Here is a 14,493-nt window from a genome sequence, read left to right as displayed (position 1 = left end):
GAAACATTTTCTAATATTCCTTTGAAACTTTTCATGTTCATCACTTATAATTTATTGTAATTTATATGCATATGCTGAACTCACCATCCCTTTCTATATCCCTTAGCAACTTGGATCTTTTCTTAAAACATTGATCCTGAAATATTCCTTACACAACTTGCATGTGATGGGAGTTACTTTCTAACTGACAAGAGCTGATCTCACCTCACCTCACCTCAATCTTTTCTCACTGAAAGTGATAAGATTTGTTTCCATAATGAGCCTAATATGCTAGAAGAGGTATCTAGTGAAGTGAATCATGCAAGCCTGCCATTTTCTAATTATATGAATTCATTGCTAATTTGGATTATGCATTATGATAAAGTAGAGTTTAAAAGTTTGAAATCTCCCTTTAATAGATTAGTCTTTTGGTTAACTATTTTTATGATTGTAGCACGAACACTAATAAAGCATAAAAATCGTATTTGTGTTTGTGTCAATGTATACAAACACGATCCTGATATTTATAATTATATTAAAAAAAATCCGATTTCGACATGTCAGTGATGTATTGCGTCAAGTGTCCATACTTCTTTATAGCATTACTTTTCTTCCAATAGCAAGTAGAAAACTAGGGTATTTGAGACTTTGCAACCCTCTTATGTCTCACTCACAATTACTATCTTATATGTTACTAGTGGAATACAATAAAATACCCTAATAAGTCACAAACAAACACAACCTTCAAATGATGCAAACTAAAGTTATAAAACCAATGTGCTTTCTTTTCTCTTCATCCTCTTCCAAAACCATCATGAAATAAACAAGTTAAATACATAGAGGCAGGTCTCTTTCTCTTCTCCAAAATCTCTTAGAATTAGTTTGTCAACAAAAAAAACTTATATTGGAAACGAATTCTTTTTCCCTACCATTGCAAGAATACATCTTCATTACATGGAAACATGATGTGATTTGCTGTATCTTTGTTCATCTGAGGTCCTGCATGTGAGTATGAGATATAGTGCTGCAGCCAAGGATGACTTGCCGAAAAAGTTATTTCTTTATCTTTAGAGGTAGCGAAATTCGGCAAGTTGTCTTTGGCTACATGTTTATCTCGTAATTACATGTTAGATTCAGGATGATAATGGCTTTGAGAATGTTCGAATTCAACATTTGAGCATACAAATTTTTTTAGAGAGAGACACTCTTATGCCAGGATTACGAAGTATTCAATGCAAATCTCATTCTAAAGGTTAGTTCTTAAAACTGTAAACATAATTGAACATATTGATAGAGTAAAGAATTTTGGAAACACAATAATTTGTACATCTCTTTAATAGTTAGCATGCTACTGAAATTAAAAGTTAAAAGTTAGGAACCCTAATTTCCAACTGCTAGTGAACATCCTTCATCAGTGCTTCTGGCTATGGCTTTCCTAAATTTGGATATTCAAATCTTGCGATTTTCAAACAATTAGAAAAAACTTAGATGTACATCCTCTCAATACTAACTAACTTTGTTAAGGGTCACAATGGAACTCCTTTTCTTCTTCTTCTTGGGGCACATTCTCACATTCTCAACATACATGATATTCATTCAACGGAACCAACACTTAGACTGGTCTCAGAGATTTCTATGTGAACATTTATCACTTCAAAGTTGATAACAAGGATTGGGGACAATACTTGTTCTAGGGTGGCCGAATACCCATCTAGACTAAAACAATTTATAACCCCAATCAATCAGAAGCGTTTTACTCACTAACGAATAAACGAGCCTTCCCTGTGTCATACATAATAGGAGCATTGCCTTCTCCCTCATCTCCACCATTGATCACATCCCATGGTCATCTGCACTCCACGAAGGATCAATCAAGAATAGTTTTAACTATCTCCTTTATATAAGTGTAACTTTGAGTCACACCGGAGTATTCTTCTCATTCACACTTGCAATAGTTTTACCTCTCTCAAATATATTGACTCGAACATTGAAGTGTTAACCTTACAAGTACCCTTTCTCTAATCACCAAAAACCATAACCCCCCAGTATTAGAAACTTCACCACGATGGTCATCTTAAACCTTTTATCTACTTATACTCTAATAGGAAGTATGTATGATTGTTTGAATTAACCGTGAAATAATTTTGAGTTCAAGAATGAAAATATCAATTGATAGACTATAAAATAAGAATATGTAGAAACTATGATTTCTAAATTAAAAAGGAAGAAGAGAGTAACTATTTTAAAAAATTAATCTGCTAAATAGTGTAAGCGAAACCACAAGAACACGAAGAAAATAAAAGATGAGGACACATAACTTATTTTTACTCATTTTTATCAAACTGATCCACTCTAAGGACAAGGGTAGATCACTGATCCATTGTACTTAAAGAGTTTTTACAAGGAATTACAAGATGATTTATATAAAAAAAAGTCCAAGTTCGTAAGAACATCTCCTATTTCTTACCTAAGTGTTTCTCAATCTTTTTGTCACACCCCATAATTTATCTCACTCTTTTCACTTTTCATCTGACTTTTGTCTTTGATTCATTTGCATTCTCCTAGACATTTAAGTCATTTCTTTCATTCCATTTTAAAACTAATATCATTGATTCAATTTGATTCTTGTTGATTGACTTAGTAAGTCTCATGGACTAGGGTTTACTTCCATGACATATAAGAGGATCAAACTTTGGGATTGTATTACATTGACTTGGGTTAATTATCCCTTGAAACCCTAACCCTTGGTACAATCTTTGGTTATGGTTGATTTACGTCACGGAATGGTTGGTTCTGAAAGTCATATCTAAGTTTGACTTTTGATGATCATGTTCATTTAAAGCCTTATTTAGTGATTATTATTTATTATTGTGTGATTCATGCATTCAAGACAAGGTCATACAAATTCAAATGTTCAAGTATCCATTTTTTGAAGGAAAGCATTATTTCTTGAGATGTAAGTTACATTATACCATTTAATAGTCATTACATTACAAAAAAGATTCATATTACATCACAAAAGATACCAAATCAAAACCTACCAAAAATACACTTTTGACCTACAATTGACTCTGGTCAACTGTTGACTTATTGATCAACTGTTGAGTTTTTGGTCAACTAGTTGACCAAAGTCACCAAGAAATCCTAACCCTAGATCCTATACTACTTCTTGCACAATCCATCTCCTTGTGATGTCTCTAGTTCTTCAAAGCTTCCATGTTTTCTTGATATTATTTCTTGCTCTTTATAATTAGACTCCATGCTTCATGATCATCAACCAAGTGCATGTCATGCTTGGGATTAGCCTATATTCACATCAAACCTGCATCCAAACCAATTAACCAATATTCATATCCAATAACCCATTAAAACAATCATGGTTCAAGCATTAATAGTGCAATTCAAGATTAGCATTTCTCATGTAACAATTCACTAACCCTAGCTTGCTAACAACATCACAGTCCACACCAAGAAAATACACCACTAATATTTCATCAAGATTCCAATATTGTCAATTCAAATAAATTTATGATAACTAACTAGGTAATTTTTACTATTAACTACACATTTAACTAGCTTCGATTTCACTAGTTTAAACATCACAGCTCAATCATTTTAACATCACAGAAGTACATAACCTTCTATTTGCATACACTACATATTATCATGAACCATACCCCCACACCATTTCACAGAACTTCCAACTAACAAATTATCATAACTGCAACTTAACATTTTTAGTCAAGCTAATCGCATTCTAACTCAAACCAAATTCAAACAGAATATAGCAACCCTAACTCTGCTTTCTTCACCCTTTAACAACCTAATTGTTTTATCAAACCAGTCCCATACATGCTAACAATCAGTCACATATCAGTTTAACATTTAAAGCACTAGTTCACCCTAACAGTCGGTTAAGCATCAAATTAGCATCATAGCAATTGACTCAAGCATCTCTGCATAGCCATAAAAAACCCAAACCAGCAAGTGTAAAAACTACCTATGTAACACCCTTCTAAATACCCCAAATTATTATAATTAAAATAACAATATATTCATCAGAGTAATTATGCCCCAAAGGGTGTCACACAATCATTTCACAAAATTATCAAAATGTCCTGTCATGCTCATTTATTTAATCAAAATAAGGTTCTTTTGCATAATTCGCAGCGGAATAAAATCCAACATCAATGTAAAACATGTAACACAATACATGTAAATCATTCAACCACCAATATCAAATTAATTAAAACATTCCCTCCCGATGTTACATCTATCAGAGCATGACCCATAAGAACTACTCTAGACTCCAAGCATTAGCTTCTATTCAACTCATTTCTCGTTACCTGAAAAATAGGTGTAAGGGTGAGTTCCTCAATCAATATAATAAGCATTATAGAACAACATGTAATGCCAAGTAATTAACACATTAATTCACCCTAATCATACTACGCATTCAGCAACAGCAATATCCGTTCAAACATCATACTCAACAGTAGATTCTCAACCATAATCAACATCAACAACACAACACACAACACACATATAATACTGGAATACATCCCTTCATATTATATGCCATACATTCATTATGCAATGAGACTCTATGCATGCGGTACCGACTATGTTGTGAACATATAGTTCAACCTCACCGTCCAAATCCAGGCACGGCTACCAAGCTCACTAGTCCCACTCATTTGAGACATAGTGACTCACTCACTAATTCCTCACCATGGGAATTAGCTACCACCCCAAATGGGCCATGAAATGCACGCTAATCACCTAGCATGCAAACATTAACAACAACAATCAAAATGATTTACTCACTAATTCCTCACCATGGGAATTAGCTACCACCCCAAATGGGCCACAATATGCATGCTAATCACCTAGCAATGCAACATCAACAATAATCAAGAATAGACACATGCTCACACTCTAAGCCATAATACAGTCTATTCACAAATGTATACATTCACATCATCACGTATACCATCACACATTGTCAACACAATTTATCACAAAAGCATAATATATTATGCCAAACAACAATCACAGCATTAGCACACTCTACTAATACCCTTACTACCCAAAATATTGGGAAATGATCCCTCGTATATCATGCATCAGCTAAGTCACCTCGCTCAGCCTAAACAACCAAAAACTGCACAACAACAGCTCAGGAAAACCACAAGTCTGCCCATACGCGTACTGCCTAAGCCCATACGCGTATTGCCCAAACCTGACCAAGTCCATACGCGTAATGCCCACTCTCATACGCGTATTGCGCATTTCCTCGCCCCACTCATACGCGTATCACCTGTCTCATACGCGTATGCTACGCGTATCAATCCCCTATTACGCGTACCAACAGAGACCATTTTACGTTCAAAATATCATCTTTTGCACTCATACGCGTAAAGCCTCCTCCATACGCGTACCAGCCAGCTCATACGCGTATTGCCTAGTGCCATACGCGTATGACCAGAAACCAGAACTCTCAGATCTGCTATGGCTTTCTCTGTTACGAAACCTATCCGATCCAACCTTCCACAGTCCAAATTACACAAAATAATCGTCCATATCATCTACACGAATCATATCCTATTCGTCTTCACCGTTCCTAACATTATCCCTACTAATTCCTACGAATTCTTTTCAATTATCATTCAATTTCATTCATCCAATATTTCACAGATTCATCATGCATCAATCTAATCAGAGGTACAACCAATGGTTATCACTACCCAGTACATATTATCATATAATACCCTTTAACCGATGATAAACCCCCCTTACCTGAGTTAATCCGGCAGCTTCCGAGCTCCAAGCTTCTCCTTCCTTCAACCTTCGTTCTCTGGCTTTTTGCCCTTTCTGCCTCTTTTCCCTTTTCACGTGAAAATAACCTTTTTACCAAAAATGGGATTTTTCTAAATTCCAACTTATATATCATTCCAATAAATAATTATTCCAATAATAATAATAATAATCCAATTATCTAATTAAATTAATAAATCTATTATTAACTTAATTTAAATAATGACCATATTATTATCGGGGTGTTACAACTCTCCCCCACTAAAAGAGTTTTCGTCCTCGAAAACATACCTCAAGCGAACAACTCTGGGTAAGACTCCTTCATCTTACTCTCCAGTTCCCAAGTCACATTGCCACCTGCTGGTCCTCCCCAAGCTACTTTCACCAAGGCAATCTCTTTACCCCGCAACTGCTTCAACTCTCGATCCTCGATCCTCATAGGTGATGTTTCAACAGTCAGGTTATCTCTCACCTGTACATCATCTACTTGGACTACATGCGACGGATCATGAATGTATCTCCTCAACTGAGACACATGGAAAACATCATGCAAATTCGCAAGCGACGGCGGTAAAGCGACACGATAGGCCACTTCCCCTATCCTCTCCAAAATCTGATAAGGACCAATAAATCGAGGTGTCAACTTCTTCGACTTCAAAGCTCGACCAACACCAGTTATCGGAGTGACACGAAGAAATACATGATCTCCCTCTTGGAACTCAAGTGACTTCCTCCTCTTATCATGATAACTCTTCTGACGACTCTGAGCAATTCTCATCTTCTCCTGAATCATCTTAATCTTTTCTGTAGTCTGTTGAACGATCTCCGGTCCAACCACAACACTCTCACCGGACTCATACCAACATAACGGTGTCCGACATCTCCTACCATACAAAGCTTCAAACGGTGCCATACCAATGCTCGAATGAAAACTATTGTTGTAGGTAAACTCAATCAAAGGTAAATAACAATCCCAAGCACCTCCTTTTTCCAAAACACAAGCTCTCAAAAGGTCCTCTAGCGACTGAATCGTCCTCTCAGTCTGACCATCAGTCTGCGGATGATATGCAGAACTCAATCTCAGCTTAGTTCCCAAAGCCCTCTGCAAACCTTCCCAGAACTTCGATGTAAATCTAGGATCTCTGTCCGAAACAATACTAGACGGAATACCATGCAAACTTACAACCTTCTCAATATACAACTCAGCCAACCTCTCTAACGGATAATCCATTCTGATCGGAATGAAATGAGCCGATTTCGTCAATCTGTCAACAATCACCCAAATAGCCTCAAAATTCTTACTCGTTCTCGGTAAACCCGAAACAAAATCCATACTAATACTGTCCCACTTCCACTCTGGAATAGCCAACGGTTGCATTAGCCCAGACGGCTTCTGATGCTCAATCTTTGACTTCTGACAAGTCAAACAGGAATAAACAAAACTCGCAATTTCTCTTTTCATTCCCGGCCACCAAAATAACTTCTTCAAATCATGATACATCTTCGTAGCTCCAGGATGAATACCACTACGATGTCCCTCTTCAAGAATACTCTTCTTAAGTTCTGTAACCTCCGGAATACACACCCGATTACCAAATCTCAAAACACCATTCTCATCAACTCTGAATTCACCACCTTGACCTTGATTCACTAAAGTCAACTTATCAACCAAAAGCATATCGGATTTCTGACCCTCTCTGATCTCATCCAGAATACCACTCGTTAACTTCAGCATTCCCAATTTAACACTATGGTGAGTACTCTCACACACCAAACTCAAGTCTCTAAACTGCTCAATTAAATCCAATTCCTTAACCATTAACATAGACATATGCAATGATTTCCGACTCAATGCATCAGCCACCATGTTTGCTTTACCTGGATGGTAATTTAAACCAAAGTCATAATCCTTCAGAAATTCTAACCATCTTCTCTGTCTCATATTCAGCTCTTTCTGATCAAACAAATACTTCAAACTTTTATGGTCACTGAAAACTTCAAATCTTGATCCATACAAATAATGCCTCCACAACTTCAGAACAAATACCACAGCTGCCAACTCTAAATCATGTGTCGGATAGTTCCTCTCATGAACCCTTAGTTGTCTCGAAGCATAAGGTATAACCTGCTTATTCTGCATCAACACACCACCTAGACCCAACAATGAAGCATCACAATAAACCTCAAATAATTCCGACGAACTCGGTAATATCAGAATAGGAGCAGTAGTTAGCCTTCTCTTTAACTCTTGGAAAACTTCTTCACATTTTGAGTCCCAAACAAACGCTTGTCCCTTTCTAGTCAACATTGTCAACGGTAACGCCAACTTAGAGAATCCCTCAATAAACTTCCTATAATAACCTGCAAGTCCAAGAAAACTCCTTATCTCAGAAACTGACTTCGGAGCTTCCCACCTAGATACCGCTTCTATCTTAGAAGGATCAACAGCCACACCACCTCTTGAAATCACATGACCAAGAAAACTAACTTCTTCTAACCAAAATTCACACTTAGATAGTTTAGCAAATAGCTTCTTTTCTCGTAGAACTCCCAACACCACTCTCAAATGCTCAACATGCTCTTCTTCAGATTTCGAATACACCAAAATGTCATCGATAAACACCACAACAAACTTGTCTAGGTACGGATGGAAAATCCTATTCATATACTCCATGAATACTCCAGGCGCATTAGTCACACCAAAAGGCATTACAGAATACTCATAATGTCCATACCTTGTTCTGAAAGCAGTCTTCTGAATATCTTCAGTTTTCACACGTATCTGATGATACCCAGATCTCAAGTCTATCTTGCTGAACACACTTGCACCAACCAACTGATCCATCAAATCATCAATCCTCGGTAAAGGATACCGATTCTTGATCGTCACTTTATTCAGTTGCCTGTAGTCCACACACAACCTCATAGTACCTTCTTTCTTCTTAACCAACAACACTGGTGCACCCCACGGTGACACACTCGGACGAATAAATTTCTTATCCAACAAATCTTCCAACTGACTCTTCAATTCAGCTAGCTCAACAGCAGACATACGATAAGGAGCCATCGATATCGGTCTAGTACCAGGTACCAAATCAATCGAGAACTCAACTTCACGCTCTGGCGGCAATTCATTCACCTCTTCCGGAAACACATCAGGAAAATCACACACCACAGCTAGATCACCAATCACCAGTTTATCTTTAGCTTCCCTAGTCGCTAACAGCATAAACAACTCTGCCCCATCTACTACTGCCTCATTCACCTGCCTTGCAGATAGAAACAAATTCTTTCCTTCCTCAATCTCAGGAAAAATCACAGTCTTATCAAAACAGTTGATATAGACTCGGTTAAACACCAACCAGTTCATACCCAGGATAACATCAACCTGTACTAGTGGAAGACACACAAGGTCCATCCCAAAGTCTCTACCAAAAATACTCAAAGGACAATTCAAACAAACTGAAGTAGTAGTCACTGAACCCTTTGCAGGAGTATCAATCACCATACTACCACGCATCTCAGATATCTCTAACTTAAGTTTCACAGCACAATCCAAGGATATAAAGGAATGAGTAGCACCTGTGTCAATAATAGCTACAAGAGGAAAGCCATTAATATAACACGTACCTCGGATCAAACGATCATCTGCAGAAGTCTCAGAACCTGATAAAGCAAAGACCTTGCCTCCTGACTGATTCTCTTTCTTCGGCTTAGGACACTGTGGACTGATATGACCCAACTCTCCACAGTTGAAACAAGTCACAGTCTTCAACCGGCAGTCCGCAGCCAAATGACCACCTTTCCCACATTTGAAACACTTCTTCTCATTACTGGTACACTCATGGATACGATGTCCAGCCTGACCACATCTGTAACACTTAACAGGAGCACTAGAATCTCCTCCACTAGGCCTCTTCATCCCACTCTGCCTCTGGAACCTTTGCCAGCTGCATACGGTTTTCCACGATCAATCTGATTCTTGCCTTTCCTATCAACCCTTTGCTGATAGCTCTCTGCTCTAGCCTTGGAATCCTGTTCGAAAATCCTGCAACAGTCAACCAAATCAGAAAACACTCTGATCCGCTGATATCCAATAGCCTGTTTGATCTCGGGACGCAGCCCGTTCTCAAACTTCACACACTTAGAAAATTCTCCAGCAGCCTCACTATAGGGAGTATAATACTTTGACAGCTCTGTGAACTTAGCAGCATACTCAGTAACAGACTTGTTACCCTGCTTCAATTCCAAGAACTCTATCTCTTTCTTCCCTCTAACATCCTCTGGAAAATACTTCCTCAGGAATCTCTCTCTGAACACAGCCCAAGTGATCTCAGCATTCCCAGCAGATTCCAACTCAGTGCGGGTAGCAACCCACCAATCATCTGCTTCTTCTGACAGCATATGCGTACCGAACCTGACCTTCTGGTTATCGGCACACTCAGTCACTCGGAAGATCCTCTCAATCTCCTTCAACCACTCCTGAGCACCATCTGGGTCGTATGCTCCCTTGAACATTGGAGGATTGTTCTTCTGGAACTCACTCAGTTGACGAGCAGCTCCCATTCCCACAACATTAGGATTTCCTCCAAGTACTCCAGCTAGCATACCCAGAGCCTCAGCAATCGCAGCATCATCTCTACCTCTTCCAGCCATCTCTATTCTGAGAACCCAACAAGCTAAAACAATAAGTACTGATAGGGTTACACAACACCTATCCCGTACAGGGGAACAAAATAATTACGACTCGACTCGACCGACTATGCTCTGATACCACTAATGTAACACCCTTCTAAATACCCCAAATTATTATAATTAAAATAACAATATATTCATCAGAGTAATTATGCCCCAAAGGGTGTCACACAATCATTTCACAAAATTATCAAAATGTCCTGTCATGCTCATTTATTTAATCAAAATAAGGTTCTTTTGCATAATTCGCAGCGGAATAAAATCCAACATCAATGTAAAACATGTAACACAATACATGTAAATCATTCAACCACCAATATCAAATTAATTAAAACATTCCCTCCCGATGTTACATCTATCAGAGCATGACCCATAAGAACTACTCTAGACTCCAAGCATTAGCTTCTATTCAACTCATTTCTCGTTACCTGAAAAATAGGTGTAAGGGTGAGTTCCTCAATCAATATAATAAGCATTATAGAACAACATGTAATGCCAAGTAATTAACACATTAATTCACCCTAATCATACTACGCATTCAGCAACAGCAATATTCGTTCAAACATCATACTCAACAGTAGATTCTCAACCATAATCAACATCAACAACACAACACACAACACACATATAATACTGGAATACATCCCTTCATATTATATGCCATACATTCATTATGCAATGAGACTCTATGCATGCGGTACCGACTATGTTGTGAACATATAGTTCAACCTCACCGTCCAAATCCAGGCACGGCTACCAAGCTCACTAGTCCCACTCATTTGAGACATAGTGACTCACTCACTAATTCCTCACCATGGGAATTAGCTACCACCCCAAATGGTCCATGAAATGCACGCTAATCACCTAGCATGCAAACATTAACAACAACAATCAAAATGATTTACTCACTAATTCCTCACCATGGGAATTAGCTACCACCCCAAATGGGCCACAATATGCATGCTAATCACCTAGCAATGCAACATCAACAATAATCAAGAATAGACACATGCTCGCACTCTAAGCCATAATACAGTCTATTCAAAAATGTATACATTCACATCATCACGTATACCATCACACATTGTCAACACAATTTATCACAAAAGCATAATATATTATGCCAAACAACAATCACAGCATTAGCACACTCTACTAATACCCTTACTACCCAAAATATTGGGAAATGATCCCTCGTATATCATGCATCAGCTAAGTCACCTCGCTCAGCCTAAACAACCAAAAACTGCACAACAACAGCTCAGGAAAACCACAAGTCTGCCCATACGCGTACTGCCTAAGCCCATACGCGTATTGCCCAAACCTGACCAAGTCCATACGCGTAATGCCCACTCTCATACGCGTATTGCGCATTTCCTCGCCCCACTCATACGCGTATCACCTGTCTCATACGCGTATGCTACGCGTATCAATCCCCTATTACGCGTACCAACAGAGACCATTTTACGTTCAAAATATCATCTTTTGCACTCATACGCGTAAAGCCTCCTCCATACGCGTACCAGCCAGCTCATACGCGTATTGCCTAGTGCCATACGCGTATGACCAGAAACCAGAACTCTCAGATCTGCTATGGCTTTCTCTGTTACGAAACCTATCCGATCCAACCTTCCACAGTCCAAATTACACAAAATAATCGTCCATATCATCTACACGAATCATATCCTATTCGTCTTCACCGTTCCTAACATTATCCCTACTAATTCCTACGAATTCTTTTCAATTATCATTCAATTTCATTCATCCAATATTTCACAGATTCATCATGCATCAATCTAATCAGAGGTACAACCAATGGTTATCACTACCCAGTACATATTATCATATAATACCCTTTAACCGATGATAAACCCCCCTTACCTGAGTTAATCCGGCAGCTTCCGAGCTCCAAGCTTCTCCTTCCTTCAACCTTCGTTCTCTGGCTTTTTGCCCTTTCTGCCTCTTTTCCCTTTTCACGTGAAAATAACCTTTTTACCAAAAATGGGATTTTTCTAAATTCCAACTTATATATCATTCCAATAAATAATTATTCCAATAATAATAATAATAATCCAATTATCTAATTAAATTAATAAATCTATTATTAACTTAATTTAAATAATGACCATATTATTATCGGGGTGTTACAACCTACATACAACCTATCAACAATCTACTTTGCATACATAAATACATGGACAAGTTGCTGCATTCAAGAGCATGAAGAGGAAGAACCAATTTGCACCAAATTCAAACCTTTGGGAAAGTCATAACAGTTACACTTGCTTGCTATTTTAACATCCTCCATTGGAAATTCATAATTCTAAACATTCTTCATTTTGACTGTCATTTTAACAAGTAACAGTTGGCTTGCTAAACTAACATCACAATTATCCATCCTAACTTTACTAACTGTCAACATAACTCTAATTTCAACTAACAAGCTAACTTGTTAATAAAACTACAACTAACTACTAACTAGCTCGAATCTTAATCACTAACACCTAACTCTAGACCAAAATAGCATCACAGATTTAGCCATAACTAACTAAACCAATATCACACCATCCATTCAAGCTATGACAGTCCAACTTCATTTCATTTCACTAACCTGCTAACTGAACTAACTCAACTTAACAATGCTCCTTCACTAATTGATATCATAACAGACAGTTCAAACAAAATTTAACTCTTTCCTAACTAACTAAGTGCAACTAACACTAACTTAGACTCTAACATCATAACTGAATTAAAAAAACAAGGTTAATAGAAGCTAACAGAGTTATCCATCACAACTAACTTCAACTGAAAAAACTAACATAGTTAACATTGCCCTAACTTCTAACTGTGATTTCCCAAGCTACCCAAATCTATTACCACTCTCACTCTATAAATCAACATCATCATCAATCATTTAAGGGATGGAATCATTTTCGATCACTGCAGAATCATCATTCAATCATTTTTTTTACACATAATCATTTTTCAATCATCATCAATCGCTCATCACAAATTCTCTCACTCTCATCAAATTCTCAACTCTCATCAAATTCTCAACTCTCTGTATCTCTCATACACATCACAAGAACAACAACCACAAAGCAAGGATAGTCAGAACCTATAGGCTAAAGATATTGGAGAAAAATAAAGAATCAGAGAGAATAAGGAGCAGTAGATTCAGAGTTACCTGAGTGGAGCTTGTTCTTTGTTCATCCTCATCTTCATAAAGCTTTGGGCTTCTGAAGCAGACCCAAACTCCTTTCCTCACTACACACCTCGCTAGCCGTGCACACGCCCCCCGTTTTTCTTTGATATTATTTCTTTTTTATCTTCATTTGTTTTTTAATATACTTTTTTACTTTGATTTTTTTAATACACTTCAATGGATTTCTTTTAATACATTTTTGTGTTTTTACATGAAAAATACCTAAAAAAAATAACACTTAGATTTTTAGGTTAGTTGTTTCCATTTAATCCGTATTTTGACAAAATAACAAAAATAGTACTCATTAGTTAGAAATTAACCATTAGTTTTTATGTTAATTCTTTAAGATCATATCTTATAAGTTGTTTTAGTCAAAATTTGCCAAAGGGGGATTGTTGTTCTATGTGATTGGATACATTAGGTAAAACAACATGTGTATAAGATGTATTTTGGTGTAAAGGCAACACATAGAACAAGATGTTCCAGCATCTACCCTCATTCTGTTAGCTAGATTTCATGAATGATTGTGTTTGTTTCTAAGAAGATTTGTTCAGTTCAAGTTTCTGCTAAAGTGTTTGACAAAGATATTTGCTTGTAAGTAACTTATTGGGCAAGATATTCAACACATGTTGTGTGACATCTTGGCGTAAGGATTGGGTTCTAATTATCTTTCAGAGTTCCTTCAAATTTGTTTTGGTGTTAATTTTTTCAGAAGATGCAGAAGGTTGCTTTAAAAAGAAGTTTGTTAATCTAAATCAATTTGTACAAGATACTATTAATCCTGAATATGATTGATA

General features: G+C 37.3%; 1 long non-coding RNA gene across 1 annotated transcript; it reads right to left on the bottom strand.

Moving 5' to 3' along the window:
* Positions 1 to 2,931: 2,931 nt before the first annotated feature.
* LOC127119486 (uncharacterized) lies at positions 2,932 to 13,668 on the bottom strand. Its single transcript, XR_007802835.1, has 2 exons — positions 12,643 to 13,668; positions 2,932 to 3,979 (listed from the first exon to the last, which is right to left on the bottom strand). It is a non-coding gene; the product is annotated as an uncharacterized LOC127119486 (long non-coding RNA).
* Between the last annotated feature and the right edge of the window lie 825 nt (positions 13,669 to 14,493).

The sequence above is a fragment of the Lathyrus oleraceus genome, chromosome 2, assembly GCF_024323335.1.
Source record: "Lathyrus oleraceus cultivar Zhongwan6 chromosome 2, CAAS_Psat_ZW6_1.0, whole genome shotgun sequence".
NCBI classification, from domain to species: domain Eukaryota; kingdom Viridiplantae; phylum Streptophyta; class Magnoliopsida; order Fabales; family Fabaceae; genus Lathyrus; species Lathyrus oleraceus.
The sequence above is the reverse complement of the archived record's forward strand: the minus strand, read 5'-3'. Positions and strand labels throughout refer to the sequence as shown.